The 15,826-nt window shown below is 36.9% G+C and overlaps 1 pseudogene; it reads right to left on the bottom strand.

The window, feature by feature from the left end:
* Positions 1–1,448: 1,448 nt before the first annotated feature.
* On the bottom strand, positions 1,449–6,231 carry LOC132296628 (protein NRT1/ PTR FAMILY 3.1-like; annotated as a pseudogene).
* Positions 6,232–15,826: the final 9,595 nt, after the last annotated feature.

Genomic DNA, 15,826 nt, shown 5'->3' with positions numbered 1-15,826 from the left:
AAACAAAGCAAAATGCTTTATATGGGGAGTGAGGGCATAATGGTCATCTTTGAGGGTATTTTTGGAATTAATTATAAAGAGTCAGTCACGTGTATAATCATATTGACGGAAAGTGGATTTCGATGACAGGAGGAGGCATACCGGCAAAGTGCTCACTTTTGGAAGTACTACAAGTGACTTGCTCGCTTATTTAGTTCAGAGAGTATTTTGTTCATTTGTTGAAAGTTCAATAGGGTATTTCGCACTTTTACCTTATTAAACCTATGTAATAATTGTTTTAGAAAAAAACCAATAACCGCACCTAATTGAATGCGAGTCATAAAAAAAAATATTAATATAATGTATTAATCAATGACATAAAATATTTTAGAAAAATCTGATATACTTACAAGAGTCCTTGTAGCACTATGTAATATTGGAATGGCACAAAAATTACAATTGTAACATTACTATTTCGGAAATCAATTTTTTTTTTTTTGGTAATAGTGGAATCTTTACAAGCATATATACCAGAAAAGTCATAATGAGAATAAATGTGAATGCGGCCGAAATGAATGAAAAAGTTGTCCATCGCAAGTTTTCAATACACTATTTCTATACCAAACATCTAATATTATTGTTTAAATATTTATTAGGCCATGGTTGGAGTGATATTTAATTGATGTTGAACTATGAATGTATTCAAATTTGACGATTGAGGCGTGAAGAAAGAGAGAGTTGCAGTGCATGGTGGCAAAGCTGCAGAAAGAAACACGGGTTTGCAGTGCACGTGGGTGCATGGTGGCAAATGAGTGACTTTTGTGAAGGAATAGAGCACGACCCAAATACATATGTTCACATTTAACATGTTTTTGAATGGTTTAGCAAATACCTTCCGAATTCTCCTGAGCTAGGTTGGGTGTAACATATTTTTGAATGGTTTAGCAAATATCTATGTTCACATTTTACATAGTAAACTATGAGTGTGTGAGTGATATATGTGAAATTTTTTTATCAATGATTAAAAAATAATAATAAAAAATATAATATAAATATATGCATCTTTAAAAAATAATAATAACAAAATGTAAAGGCATTAAGATTTTTGAAAATGACTTAAATGTCTTGTGTGTTCAACTCTTCAATTCGTCTAAACCTCCATCTTGAATAGTCTCTTGAGAGGAGGTGGGAACAGTAAAATGAACAGAATCAGTCATTGTAGCCCCGGGAAGCCAATTTGAGAGGAGGTGGGAACAGTAAAATGAACAGAATCAACCTCTTCCCTGACCACCACTATCTTCCCTCACAGACTAGCCCGTCTCAATGGCTTGAAGGTATGGAACATTGCGCAGCATATGTAATAAACAAGATTCACAAGCTGCAGCAATGTTATCAACCAGTAAAAGTATTCTAACTTCCCTTTATTCAAGTCATCGTGGGGAAGCCAATTTGAACCACCCGGACCAGCACTAAACTTGTGCACTAGTGACACCCCCAGCTGCATTGGCTATCGAAAACAACCCCAAAGCAGTATTCCTCAAGCTATCCGGTGCCTGGTCATACAAGAACTCAAGATATCCAATAAGCACGAAGGCCTCAGAGATGCCATGAAGGGCAGACTGTGACATGAGCCAGAAGACAGTGATGGAAATTGTGGCATGATCCATGGTGAGGGCTTGTTTGTTTGAGAATGTGATTTGTTGCGCATAGGCTGCACTGAGGATGATTCCAGCTGCCCATATCGGTCCCATTCGAATAAACGTTTTCAGTTCTTCAACTCCATGGATGGTGTTTAGCCTCCACAGGTTGGGTGATTGAAGGTTGTCTTCTTCAGGGACAATGGCAGCCTTATCAAGAAATCTGCATCACACCAAGAGCAAAAATTAAACTCTCACCTAACATTTATTAGTCACCAATTTTATCTTCAAATAAATTTTTTTATTTTTGAGAAGAAAATTCAATCATTTTTAACCAATGACAATTTGAACCAAGCTTTACAATATAATTGTACTAAATACCAGGTGGCCTGACAATTCTACAAACTGATAAACCAATGCAATGAATAAAACAGAAGTGATTGATATAAGATTTCAAAGTTAATTCTTCTAGTAGAAGTGGAGTGGGGATAATCTAATGAAGGACCAGAATGCTTATAATTAAGAAATGACCTTGTACAAGGCTTAGAATAATGAATATGAGGCACAAATAATCCATAATTTTCCTTTTCGAACAAGCAAGAATGCTTGGAATGGTAGTCTTACTAGTCCATTCTCACACATCCAGTTATCTACATTGAGGGAAATGGCTGAATCATAAGGACTCTCTCATATAATGATCATGACGACAAAAGATACAGTGGTCTTCATCACTCTGAATTCTAACATACAAACATGTTTTTGCCAAATGTAATTGACTAATGTAATTAATAAGTCGGTTCTTATTAAATATGAAATTACATTTTAAAAAATTAATAAACTTTAAATTGTTGATTTTAAAAATAAATTCATATTGCCTTTCAGAATTTCCTTGAAGTGAAAAGAGATCCAAAATTTATAAGTTTTCCCAAAGAGTAAGAAAGTCATTCGTTATTGAAAATACTATCTTTGTGTTTCAATTCATGCAATAGTGGCTATAATACTGTGAGATATATACATATATATATATATATATAGATATATATATAAAACTTCAAATTTTGCATAAAACAAAATAGATATTAATATGCAAGTTGATGGGAGGTCCAAAGGCTAAAGCTTACTATCTGTAATTGTGTGATGTCCTTAAAGTCCTCAGAAAAAAATAATAATAAATAAAATAAAAACACTTATAGAAAACTACTTAATCCTTTAGGAAAAAACAGCAGCTAAAGGTTTTTCAAAATTGGAAGAAGAAGAAAAGAAAAGAAAATTGTGGTGAATATCTATCTTTGATTCTATTAAGTAAAAACAATTGTAGTTTTAACAACTGTTGGCATGAATATCTACCCATATTCTCATATGCTCAGTGTACTTCATAATATCTACACAAAACAAACAGAGAACGGCAGAGGGACTTACTGCATATGTTGAGTGTGAAGAAGCCTCCGATTGCCAGCCGTAGAAGCATCAAGCTCCTCATTCTCATACAACCCTCTAGGATCTGAAACCATGGTTAGACTTCTTTTCCTTATTGCAGCAAAGGAGACTTGTAATAACCGTGTATATGGGCTCTCTATAGGTCCAGTTTTCGATACAAAGGATATCCGGAAATGAAGGCAATGGCGGACAATAACATTGCTATGGTAGGGACTCCAAATCCCCATCCCCGTCCAAAATTGTGTTGAACTTCATACACCACTACTATTGTTGATAACACGGTAGGTAACCCCATGAAGTAGTAGTACCAATTGAAGTAGTTCCGCGTCTTAGTTTTTTCTTGAGGGTCTGTTTCTTCAAACTGATCTGCCCCAAATGCTAACACGTAAGCCCGAATTCCACCAGACCCCAAAGCGGTCAGCAGGACAGAGATATTAATGGTTGCCAATTGGCCAAAATTGGCCTGTTGGGCACACTTGCTCACCTTGACCTTCACATGGCGGAGGCCTCAATCCCGGTAGTGTTGATGATGATATTAAACATATCAGACCCTGATCACAAAAATATGGTAAGAGTTAAATTTTAGATTCAAACAACAAATAGAAGCTCAATAATTTGACAACAATTTGATTTGCTAATATTAATGTACGCATGCATTAATTTGTACAATTTGTTTTGATAATTTATATTTGATTGTACCATAAAATATATATATATATATATATATATATATATATATATTTGATTCACAAGCACTGAATGCATATGTAAATAACCTACCATCAGTGACATGTGAAAATATTTTAGAGCACTTTCTAATTTACAGATGATGAATGGACTACTGTATATACAACGTTATTTATATTTTGTCTACCATTCATTCATGTACTCATTTGAATTCTCCCATTAGGTAAACTAACCATCTCTCTATTTTCTCTTGGTTAGTTTCTTGAAGTTAGCACTGACTTCTCTGTGAGTAGAAAGTTCCTCAAATTATCTCCTTCTCTCTTTCTAGAAGTCTCCCTCTAAGAAACTTTGCTGTAGAATATTATATTCAAGACCAATCCAATCAACTTTGTAAGTTGGTGAGCACTAGTATAAATAGGAGATTTGGGTAGAGAAACACCTAGTGACATTCTGTGAATAAGTGTGATTGAGTAAGTCCTGGTGTGTGCAACTTGTATACAAAGCTTTGGTGTGGGTGCGTTGTAAAGTGTCTAAATACTTGTGTGCATTGTTGTGTATTATACTTGTCCATTAGTAAAATTTCTTGTTCTTTATTCATGTTTTTATTTATTTATTTATTTATTTTATTTATTTTGAAAATAAAACAATTTGTACTAATTTTTGCAGTTGAATCTTTTGAGTAAAGATAAAACAAGCTCCTCCCCCTCCTCCTCCTCCACCACCTATCCATCCTCCCGCTAACACCTAGCCTCCTCTCGATCTATTCACCATGCACCCCTGCCTTGTTCTTCTACTATTCCCCCACCATCTGCTCCTCAACTCCCTCCTGCTGTTTCAAGCCAGAATCCTGTGATACCTCTTCCACTTATCAATGCACCTACATTTTCAAACCTCAACCCTCAGCTGACCTTATATTGTAATGACCCCGTTGACAATGCTGAGGAGTCTGGGGATGAGAACAATGAAGTGTCCTTACGCGTGAACTCTCTGCTATTAAGCAATTTGTTGATGTCCTTCAAGGGGATAATTTGTTACTCAACAGGAGACTCAAGCAATTCTAACCAGATGTGGACCATGGGTTGGAGCTGAAAAGAGCTGTGAACCAAGTTGAAGAGGCCAAGAGCTTAAGGAACCAGGTTAAACTTCTTTGAAGACAGATTCAGATCTATAAAGATTTTAAGCATCCTATTGAGCTGCAAAAGGAAATTGACAAGCTTTTGAAGGTAATCTCTCATTAAACTGCTGCACATGATCTCACTCAGTCCCACGGTTCCACATCATCTCTTCCCCTCCCCTGATCCTCTGGTAGGGTAGGATTAAGGAATCATGATTTTCCACCACTTAACACAAATGCTGCATCCTCCTCATGTAAGGCTCTCTCTGACCAACCCCTTCCCATTGTGAGCAACCTTTCTTTCCCAAATCTCGAGACACCTAACCACCATGGGAGCTTGGTATGTCTCACCAGCCTTACCACCTACCCAGCAGGACTCTCTGCCACCATCTCTGATCACACCTCCTGACACATCACATCCATCCCTTTCCTATACCACCCTTACTCCCCCTCTCTAGTCTCATGTTGCAGCCCCTTCCAAACTCCATTTTGAATTTCTTCAGCCTGTTACCAATAATGTCAGGACTTATATGGATCCACCACCATGTACTAAAACTAAAGGCACTCTGGAATGAAAAAGCTGCTTTATTGGCTTTTTTCTCCAAAAGAATCTTCATTTTAAATTGGTCAGTACCATTGCTAAAAATCTATGGACTTCTAAAGGCCTAGTGGACATAGTTGGAATTGCATCAGGGTTTTTAATTTTCAATTTTAGAAATGAAAGTGATTGCAGGCATGTGTTAGATGACGGTCCATGGACCTTCTCTAACAGACCTCTTGTCCTAAAGCAATGGCATTACAGCATGCAGCTTAATAAGGACTCCTACAATTGCATCCCTTTATGGGTTAAATTTCATAACATTCCACTGGAATACTAGACTAACAAAGGCCTAAGCAGTATTGTTAGTGCCATTGACACACCACTCTCTGTTGATCAAAATGACCAAGACCAAAAAAAGACTTTCCTATGCTAGGATTTGCATTGAGGTAAAAGCATATCAGGAGCTGAGTGATCCTGTCATATTGAAAGTGGGTAAGGATAAGTCCATCAATATTGGTGTTACATACCAATGGAAACCACAGTCTTGCACAATATTCAATTGTTTTGGTCATCAAGATTTAAAATGCCATAAATCTACCAAATGTTGGGTGCAAATTCAACAACCAAATAATGGACAACCTCTGAGGCAGTGGACTCAGGAAAAAAAAGAAATCCCCTGCTCTTGATATTGTTAAGGGCATACTGGCTAACCTTGAGAATCCATCCTCCCACCATAAGGCCACATCTATTTCTGATGGTATGGACCTACCCCTGCTTAACAATACTTCTTTGCAACAGGAGGACACATGTGCTGTAGCTGTGCTTAGCATATCCATGACCTGTGAGTGGAACCCTTTTCAGCCTATTCCCCTACTCCCAGTTCCTCAAACCTCACCATCTAACCTTGGATCCCATTCCACCACCAAAAGATATGTGCCAGTGGGGCAATGATTACATCTAATGATTTACCTCCACCACAGGTCCATGTTATTTCAAACAAGTGCTCGTCCTCTAAATCTTCATCATCCCAATCCTTTAACAAATTCAGTGTCTTGTTTTGCCCTGCATCTAAGGAGGGCCAAATCACCATTAAAACTTCAAATGGAAAATCTCCTTTGACATACTTCACTGTTTCTGAGAATGATTGTACTACACTTAATGGTCAGTCAAGACCTAATCCTAGAATCACTCCCAAGGAGAGAGAGTAATTGTGAAAGAATCTAAGAAGAATTGCTAAGGCAGCTCAGTCTGCATCCAAAAAGGCTTATAATAGGTTCTTTGAGGACCTACAAAGCCCAACAAAGTAACAATTTTTGCTGCTTGGAATGTGAGAGGGGTGAACAATACCTCAAGAAAAAGAGAAATTAAAAACTTCTTGATGGAAAATCATCTTAATTGTGTTGGACTCCTTGAAACTAAGATTGGAACCTGGGAGGCATGGACACGCCTAAAAAGGCAAAGAATCTGTGTCGGACATGGACACGCGTCGGAAATGCCCCGACATATGTCGGACACACCAAAAAACGTGTCTAGATATTTTTTATTTTTTTGAATATTCGAACATGGCCTGGACATGCGTCGGACACGCTGTGGACACGTGTCGGACACGACAAGGACACGCCATGATTTTTTTTACATATAAGGCACTTGGGGATTTTAAGTTGTTCAGTATTGTATGAGTTGTCGCATGCGTACAATTAGTATTGTAAGAGTTGTCACCTACCCCTCATTGTCATATATAGAATTACCATGTATAGGGTTTACTTGTTCTCCACTCGCCTACTCTTGTAACTTCTCCTATATAAACACCATTGTATTATCGTATTACTCATTCAATAATATATACGTTTTCATATATTCTCTTTTTCTCTCTTTCTCTCTCTTTCAACATGGTATCAGAGTGGATATCGATCCCTCTTTAAATTTTTTTTTTCTTTAGTCTTATTCAGACTCTCCGATCTTGATTCCATCTCGGCTTTCTTTCAGCAACCTCTTCTCGGTAATCTCTCCTTGGTGATCTCAGTTCTCGTCTCAGCAATCTCTCTCGGATCCCTCCTCGGTTCTCTCCTCAATAATTTCTCTCGGGTTTTATCTCGGCTAGATCTTGGTTCTCTTATCTCTGCTCCTGCTCGCTATTATATCTCATTTGTTTGGCAACTCTTGTGATGGATGCTAAGGAATCCTATCTTCTTGGGTAAATCACCAGCACCAAACTGAAAGGCTCAAACTACCTTCAATGGTCTCGAGCTGTAGAGGTGTTCTTACGGGCTCGAGGAAAACTGTCCTATCTTAAATCAACCAAACCCACCAGTGATGAAAAGATTATTGAGGCTTGGGAGAAAGAAGATGCTCATATTATGACTTAGTTATGGAACAGCTTGGAGCCTGAGATCTTCAACAACGTGTCATTCCTAGAAGGGAGATCGTTCTATTGAAGATTATTACTCAAAACTGAAGGGCGTGTGGGAAGAATTGAATATCTATTAACCATTGACTACAGACATAGAACAACAAAAAGGGTACAAGGAGGAGTTTCAGGTGGCAAAATTTTTATCTGGACTTAAACCCGAACTCGCTTCGATCAGTTCGCAGATTTTGTCTGGCAAGGAGATACCGACAGCAAGTGAGACTTTTGCTCGAGTTTGAAAAACATATATTCATGCCCTTGTGATTGAGAATGACAACCATTTTGCTCTTGTTGTTCCTACTGAGCAACATAATACTTTTCGTGGAGGACGAGGAGGCAAAGGTCCTTCTAACCCAGGCCGTGGTACTCGTGGCGGCAGAAGGGGTTGCAATAGCAAGAAGTGTACTCATTGTAGCCAAAATAATCACTCTGTTGACTTCTGCTGGGCTCTTCATGGCAAGCCTGCTTGGGCTAATCAAGCTTCGGTTTCGGAGGAGACTCCTCCCACTCCTGCAAATGAACAAGTCATTCTCTCCAAAGCCGAATATGATTCTCTGGTAAAGTATAAGTATGCAAATCAGTCCTCCTCCACCGCTACTTTCATTACTTCAAGTAATACGTGTCTCTATGTTTCATCTGCTACACCTTGGATCATTGTTTCAGGGGCATTTGATCATATGACAAGTAACCTATCTCTTCTTTCTGATATTTCTCATGTTTTCTCAACATCGGTTGTTACTATAGTGAATGGAAAATTATATACAAGTGGAAAATTACAAATATGGAAAGAGAATAAAAATCAAATCGAGGATAAAAATCAAATCGCTAAACATAAGCCTATAATGAAGACCCACTAAATCTGCCACAATCATCGAGTCAACCTATAGATATGATTTCCAACTTCCTAATCCCACTTCACCCTCTTATTACAGACCTATATATCTTGTTGTAATATCTTGTAAAAATGAATTTCAAAGCTCCTTGCTAACAAGTTAAAGACCATTCTACCTACCATTATTGACAAAGCACAAAATGCCCCTATTAAAGGTAGGAAAATTGGGGACAACATCATATTGGCCAAAGAACTATTAAGAGTGTATCATAAGGACCTTCATCCTCCTAGATGGACGCACAAGGTTGACCTACGTAAAGCTTATGATTGTCTTCATTGGAAATTCATTCTTGATGTCCTTAAGCCAATGCACTTTCCTCCCATTTCATTTCTTGGATCAGATCTTGTATCTCAACTGTCTCCTTCTTTGTGTCTGTCAATGGAGAACCCTGTGGTTTTTTTAATGGTAGACAGGGGGATCCTCTATCCACCTACCTCTTTATCATAGCTATGGAAGTTCTATCATCCATAACTAAGCAGCTAGCCTCTTCTAAATATTCTTTTAAATACCATTGGAGGTGTAAGGATACCAAACTCTCTCTCCTTTCATATGTTGATGACATCTTTATGTTCTGTCATGGTGATTTCGGGTCTACACGGATTATTAAACAGTCCATTGATACCTTTAGCATGCTCTTTGATCTCTCCCCTAATCCAAACAAAAGTTATCTTTTCTTTAGTGGGGTACCTACTGCCATCCCAAATGCCATTTGCAGCTTATTCCAGTTTCCATGTTGTACCCTCCCAATTAGGTACCTTGCGCTACCCCTAATTGCTTCAAGACTAACTACTAGTGACATTCAATTACTCATTGATAGAATGCTATCAAGAGTGACAAATTGGACAGCTAGAGCACTTTCGTTTATAGGGAGACTACAACTGATTCAAGTTACTCTCTTCAGCATTCAAATCTTCTGGACAATTTTACCGATGCTGCCTGCTAAAGTGTGTGACCAAATTGCTCAAATACTACAGAGATTTATGTAGCCAAATTTAGAGCTGAGGTTATAAGGAATCAGGTCTGCATCCCAAAACAGGCTGGAGGTCTTCGCATCTATGATATCCCACAGTGGAACAAGGCATCTATTCTAAGGCACCTGTGGACACTTTGCTCAAATGAGTCAAATAGCATCTCAAAGGAATCGACTCTAAGGCATCTCATCAAACAGAACATTTGGGATATCAGTATACTAAATGATAGTTCATGGTTCTAGAGAAAATTGTAACAACATAAGCACCTTGGTCAACATTTACTCAAGCACAAGATCAATAATGTAGCTACAAGTATGGTCTTCTTTGACAATTGACTCCCATGTGGCCCCCTTTACTAGTTATTATTTAAATCTGCTACTCATAGACAGGGAATGATAATCAACAAATATATAAAAGTATCCTCTCCACTCTTAAATAATATCTCTCTAACCTTGTCTCTGTGACAACTCAAACCTACCTTCCCCAAACATCAACTCCAATGATTTCATTCAATGGACACCATCACCCACAAAGATATACACACTCAAGCATACCCTCAAAGCCATTTCACAACCTCTACCCTCCAAGCACTGGCACAAACTGGTGTGGTTCAGCAATTAAATACCCAAACATTCTTTCTGCCAATATTTAGCAATACGAGAGAAGTTACTGACTCAAGATAAACCCTCTTTATAGTTCACAACGCAGCCAAATGTGTGTGCACTGTGTCTCAATGCAGCAGAGAGTCATGAGCACCTCTTCCATTAATGCTCTTACTTTAAAACTATAAGAAATGGGATATAAAATAAGTGGATATTTACACAAGCCCTAATTCTTGGAATGACTTCCTCATTTGGGCATCATCCATGTGTGGAGGGAAAGGAACAACATAAATTTTTCGAAACAAATCCTTACATCCGTTACAGACTTTGAATTCAGTGATCAATGCCGTCCGATTGAAGCTGTTCTTGGTTAAGAAATGTAGATGTCCATATGCAGAAACCATTACCACTGAATGGAACCTTCCCAGCTCCTTCTTCGAACCATCACTTTCCAACCCCTTCTTCACCTTTACCTTAGCGCCTCAACCACCTTCACCACCACCATAACCCCCAATATATAGTATGCTTTCGGGTTTGTTGATTCTCCAGCTCAGGTTTATGGTTCAGTTAGTGCGTTTTGTTTTCATCTGACTGGGCTATGGTCTTAGGTTTTGTTAGGTTAGTTTCAAATGAGCAATTGGACGTTTGTCTTGGATCCTTGGGATCTATTTCATATTTTGTTTTTGACTTGTGCCCTTTGGCCTTGCTTGGCCTTTGATGTTCGGGCCTTGGGGTATGCCCCAATTATACATGTATTTTTTTTTCTTTTTTCTGTTATGTTACTTAATTATTATTATGGCAATTAGCTTAAGGAAAATCAAATAACGGTTTGTCAACAGTTCAAACTGTCCGGTGATAGGGCAATGAGCCAAGTAGAGCTATTTTTTAATTCAAGATCTCTGCTATTTTCAATTGAACATAGTTATATCTAAAAATTACAGAATAAAAAACACATTCAAATTAAAGCACAACTCTGTTAGTTTCTTTATTCACGTGTGTCTATATATATATATATATATATATATATATATATATAGAGAGAGAGAGAGAGAGAGAGAGTGTCTTAACATTAAGTACATTATGGACAAGGGCGGATCCAAGATTTCTCAATGGGGTGGGCTAAATCAAAATATATCTAAGTTTAAGTATAAAGTTACAAACATATATATATATATATATATATATATATATGTGTGTGTGTGTGTGTGTGTGTGTGTAACATATACGTAGTATCATATTAGATTAGTAAAGTTATAAACATATAATATTAATTATTGTCTCTGTCTGTAATTTTGAGTGCATCAGAGCTTTTCATTTCATTGTTGTACACTTCCTAGATCCGATGCATGAAACAAGTCAAAAGCTGACAAGCCTATCGTTGGTTCACAATTGTTGTACACTTTTGTGCCCCCAACCATATATCTTTCTCTCTTCAAGTCCATATCTATAGAAGTCTCCCATGCCAATATCAGTCAAGAAGCTCAGAGAGCTTATTTTGTCCTAAGATGGGTAATTCATTTTTTTTTTTTTTTTTTTTTTTGATAAGTCCTAAGTTGGGTAATTCTTATTGGTGGACTCTCTCTTCTTTACTGTTTTAGTTTCAACATTTCAGAAGCTCTGTCAATGCTCAAACAAATAAAGTTAAATTAAAATTGTAGTCTTCTTTTTCTTTTTCACAGATAAAATTGGGGTTTAGAGAGATAACGAAGAGAGCCAAGTAGATGAATCATATTACACACCATTGTTTCAGAATTTTAGAAACTATATATATGTCTCTATAGGGTTGGAAAAAGGGGCTAGAATAATATCACGTATATTTTAGAGAGATAGAGAGAAAGAAGGAGGAAGAGGAAGAAGGAGGCTTAGGTTTTATCAAATCCTTAAAGCAAGTTCTCTGTTCTACACTTCTCCTTAGATCTGTAATCTGTATGTCTCTAGTATAACTTAGGGATGTTTAAAAGATTAATTAAAATTGGAATATATGTTTTAATTGATCTAGAACTATGTCTTATGAATTTATTGTTCATAGTTGTTCTTGTGCATGAACTGTTAAATTCATTATTTGATTTTATTATTGTGTGAATTTGTGGCATGTTTTATATAATGTTTTGTTATATCTATATATGGATGCAACGTAGAAACATGTCTAAGATTTCTGAAACAAATAAAGATTTAATGCACAGTTAAAATTCTGGGTTGATTCGCGTAACAGTGTTCGGACCGCTGTTACAGTGCTCGAGCCTTGGGGAAAAAGCTCGAGCCTTGGGATGAAAAACTCGAGCACTTGGTTGCAAAGCTCGAGCAATTGGTTGTAAAGCTCGAGCCTGAGAAGGAAAGCTCGAGTAATTGGGATAAAAAGCTCGAGCCTAAAGTAGGATGCTCGAGCCTTGGATAGGGTGCTCAAGCAATTGAGACAGAAGCTCGAGCCTTACCTGGTGAAGTCGCAGAAACAGTGTTGTTTTATTTTTAGATTGGATTTGTGGAGTCCTAAACATCGAATAAGGACTAGGAATGATTTAATTAAATTTTAAATAAAGTATGGAGAATGCTTAAGTGATTGTATAGCAAAATATATCAATCTATTTAAGATTCAGTATATGTAGGATATGTGACCTAGGAAAGTTAAATAAATTATAAGTTGTCATATCTTGTGTTAGCAGTATATGATATTATTATGTTTAACTTTGGATTATTTGATATACTCTTGAAATTGTATTATCAATTATTGGACTGTTTTGTGGATTTATTTGATGTACTACTTTGAATGTTTCATCATTTATAGATTTTGCAGATTATATACACCGGTATGGGACGGTGGCATATTAGGGATGAATTAGATCAAAATGTTAATTCCTACCTATTCATATATAATGGAATGGATAAACTAAAAAAGTTAAATACTACATATATTCATGTTAGGTCAACTAAAACAGTTGAATGACATACCAGATGCTTTTTTTTTTTTTTTTTTATGTTCTGTATTAGGATGGATTATATTCACACACACACATACACACACACACACACACACACACACACATATATATATATAATTATGGTACATCGATATGAGCTTGAGTCTAAAGATCGATGGTTAGGGAGCGTATATACATTGGGATGCATAACTGGCTATGATGGTTTGAGGTGTACCATGTTTAGGTATAGGTACACATGCCCACTTCGGGTGCATTTTGCATGTTGCCTCTATTCAGGTTAAGACAGGCCCGTAGTTGATGAGCGCTGAAAAATGCGCATTTAAACCTCTTAAGCTTGAGTATTGTAGGACCTTATTATATCTTATTTTCCCGTTTTAGACTAATATCATGTTATTGCCCTTTTCAGGCACTATCCCCAAAATAAGTCAGCCAAATAAGAGCATAAAAGAAGCAATCTCAAGCTAAATGGAAGAAAGAAGCAAAGTGGTGAAAAACAGCAAGTTTTGATCGATCGGACCAAGCCCAAATCGATCTCACAATGATCGTTCCAACCATTTCAAGATGAATCGAACCTTTTGTCATTTTCCTCACCAAAATACCTTCTTTGATCGATCCAACAATTCTCTGACCGATCGAACTTCTTTGATCTTATCCCCACCTACCACTTTTGTCTTTTTCCCAAAATATCTCAAAAATATCTCAGATTTGTCTTATTCCAAAAAGGCGCCACCAAGGTTTGATCGATCTGGCCACATTTTGATGGATCTGGCCATAGTTCGATCGATCTCATCAGAATTCGATCGATCGAACTCCCTTAAGTTCGAAATAAAAACAGAGTCCAGCTCATTAAAAGATGGCTTGTGGTGCAATCATTGGAGGGGCCCTAGTACACGAGACCAGACCATTGGATGTGACACTTGAGCTACCTATATTAGAATTTTGAGCTATTTTGCACATATATAATCATAGATACAATAGAATCTTGGGGATGAGGCTAGATATTAGAGAGATATACACCATTTGGGAGTTCTTCCATTCATTTAGGGTTTCCGTCAAGAAGAATATCACTCCTACCATGGAGATGGCCCTTGAGGGTTGGATGACTACATCTATGAGTGGCTAAATATCTTCTTGAGGTTAGAGTTAGCCCTAAGCATGCTTTCTAGATCTTGATGTTTTGTATTTTGAGGGGATTTGTATTGTAATCTTGTCTTGACATTTGATTTATATATGAATCTTGTTTCTACAATGATTTGTCTTGATTAATACTTTCAATTGATCATTTTATTCTACTCATATGTCTATGTATGCTAGAATAGATGCTCATATGTTTATCTCTAGGTTTTATGTTATTGATACATGTCTATGTGCGTTAATGCTATGAATCTAGAGATTGTCAAGGCATGGTGCTTTAATGGAATACTCTTGTAGTTTGTTTGATGGTTCATACTCATTTCTTGATGGATTGTGCCTCTACCTTAGTTTAATTAGTTTAATTTTCATGTCCTTAGCTTAGTTGTAGTGTAGATGTGAGGACAATCCAGCCTTGTTGTTTGATGTTCCATGCTTATGAATGCAAGTAGTATAATTATCTAGCTTGTTAATATGTTTTGATTGTAAGCTGAAATGAAGGAATAATGGCTTAGTTTGATATATTGTGTTATTCATTAGGTTGTCTAGACAATGTATGCTTAATTAGTCATCCATGCTTGTTGATTCAATCAATCACACATTTTAGTATTGCAACACATATTTTCCCTCATTCATTACACATTAAGTATCTTGAAAGGTGATGTTTAGTGGTGACCTCTAAATCCCAAGATCCCTCTCTCTTGTTCTCTACCCTTTATTTACTTTAATTGCTTTGTATTGAATTTGTTTACATTGTAGTTTAATTAACCAATCAACCCACCTTTTGATCACTCTACTTACTAATCTGACCTTGTTTCCATTTCATATATTGTCCTTAATCCCTTGGGACGATCCCTACTCACCCTAACTATATTTTTAGTTAGAAGTGGTAGTGGCATTTCATAAATTTAAACTTGGCCACACTACATTGCAATTTGGTTGTTTCGGCAAGGACGACACATACCAAGTTTTGGCGCCATTGCGGGGGATTGATTTGGCAACGCCGTATTTTGGAAGCAATTAGGCAGTCGTACTCTTTTGATCGTGTTTTTACTTTATTTTGTTTTAATTACTTATTGTGTTTGTTCATGATTGGCTAGGTGAATTGAGCAAAGGAAGTGACGCAAAGGAGAATTGAAAAGCAAGGAGATAAGCTAAGCATAAAAAGGCTAAAATCTAAAAATTTGCAAAGCTAAGGGAAAATTAAAAACTAAATTGAAGTTGCTTAAGGACCCTTTGTAAGCTTTTCTAAACTCAATCTTTAGTTAAATCGTCGGCTCGCGTGGAGGCATGTCTTTACTTTCTTAGATAAATCGTGAGCCCGCGTGGAGGCAATTCAATTTTTCTTACATATTGTTCAAAGCATGGGAGTATGGGATCATCGTATGTGGAGGATTGTTGATTATTGATTTGTTGCAGAGGAGAAGTGATTACTACTTGCTTATTGCTTGTTTGTGTTTTGTTTGTGCATACATAGTCATAGGTCATTAA

This window comes from Cornus florida, unplaced genomic scaffold (assembly GCF_030987335.1).
Source record: "Cornus florida cultivar Cherokee Brave unplaced genomic scaffold, ASM3098733v1 CherokeeBrave_3.0.0_Hap2_Chr02, whole genome shotgun sequence".
In the NCBI taxonomy this organism is placed as follows: Eukaryota; Viridiplantae; Streptophyta; class Magnoliopsida; order Cornales; family Cornaceae; genus Cornus; species Cornus florida.
The sequence above is the reverse complement of the archived record's forward strand: the minus strand, read 5'-3'. Positions and strand labels throughout refer to the sequence as shown.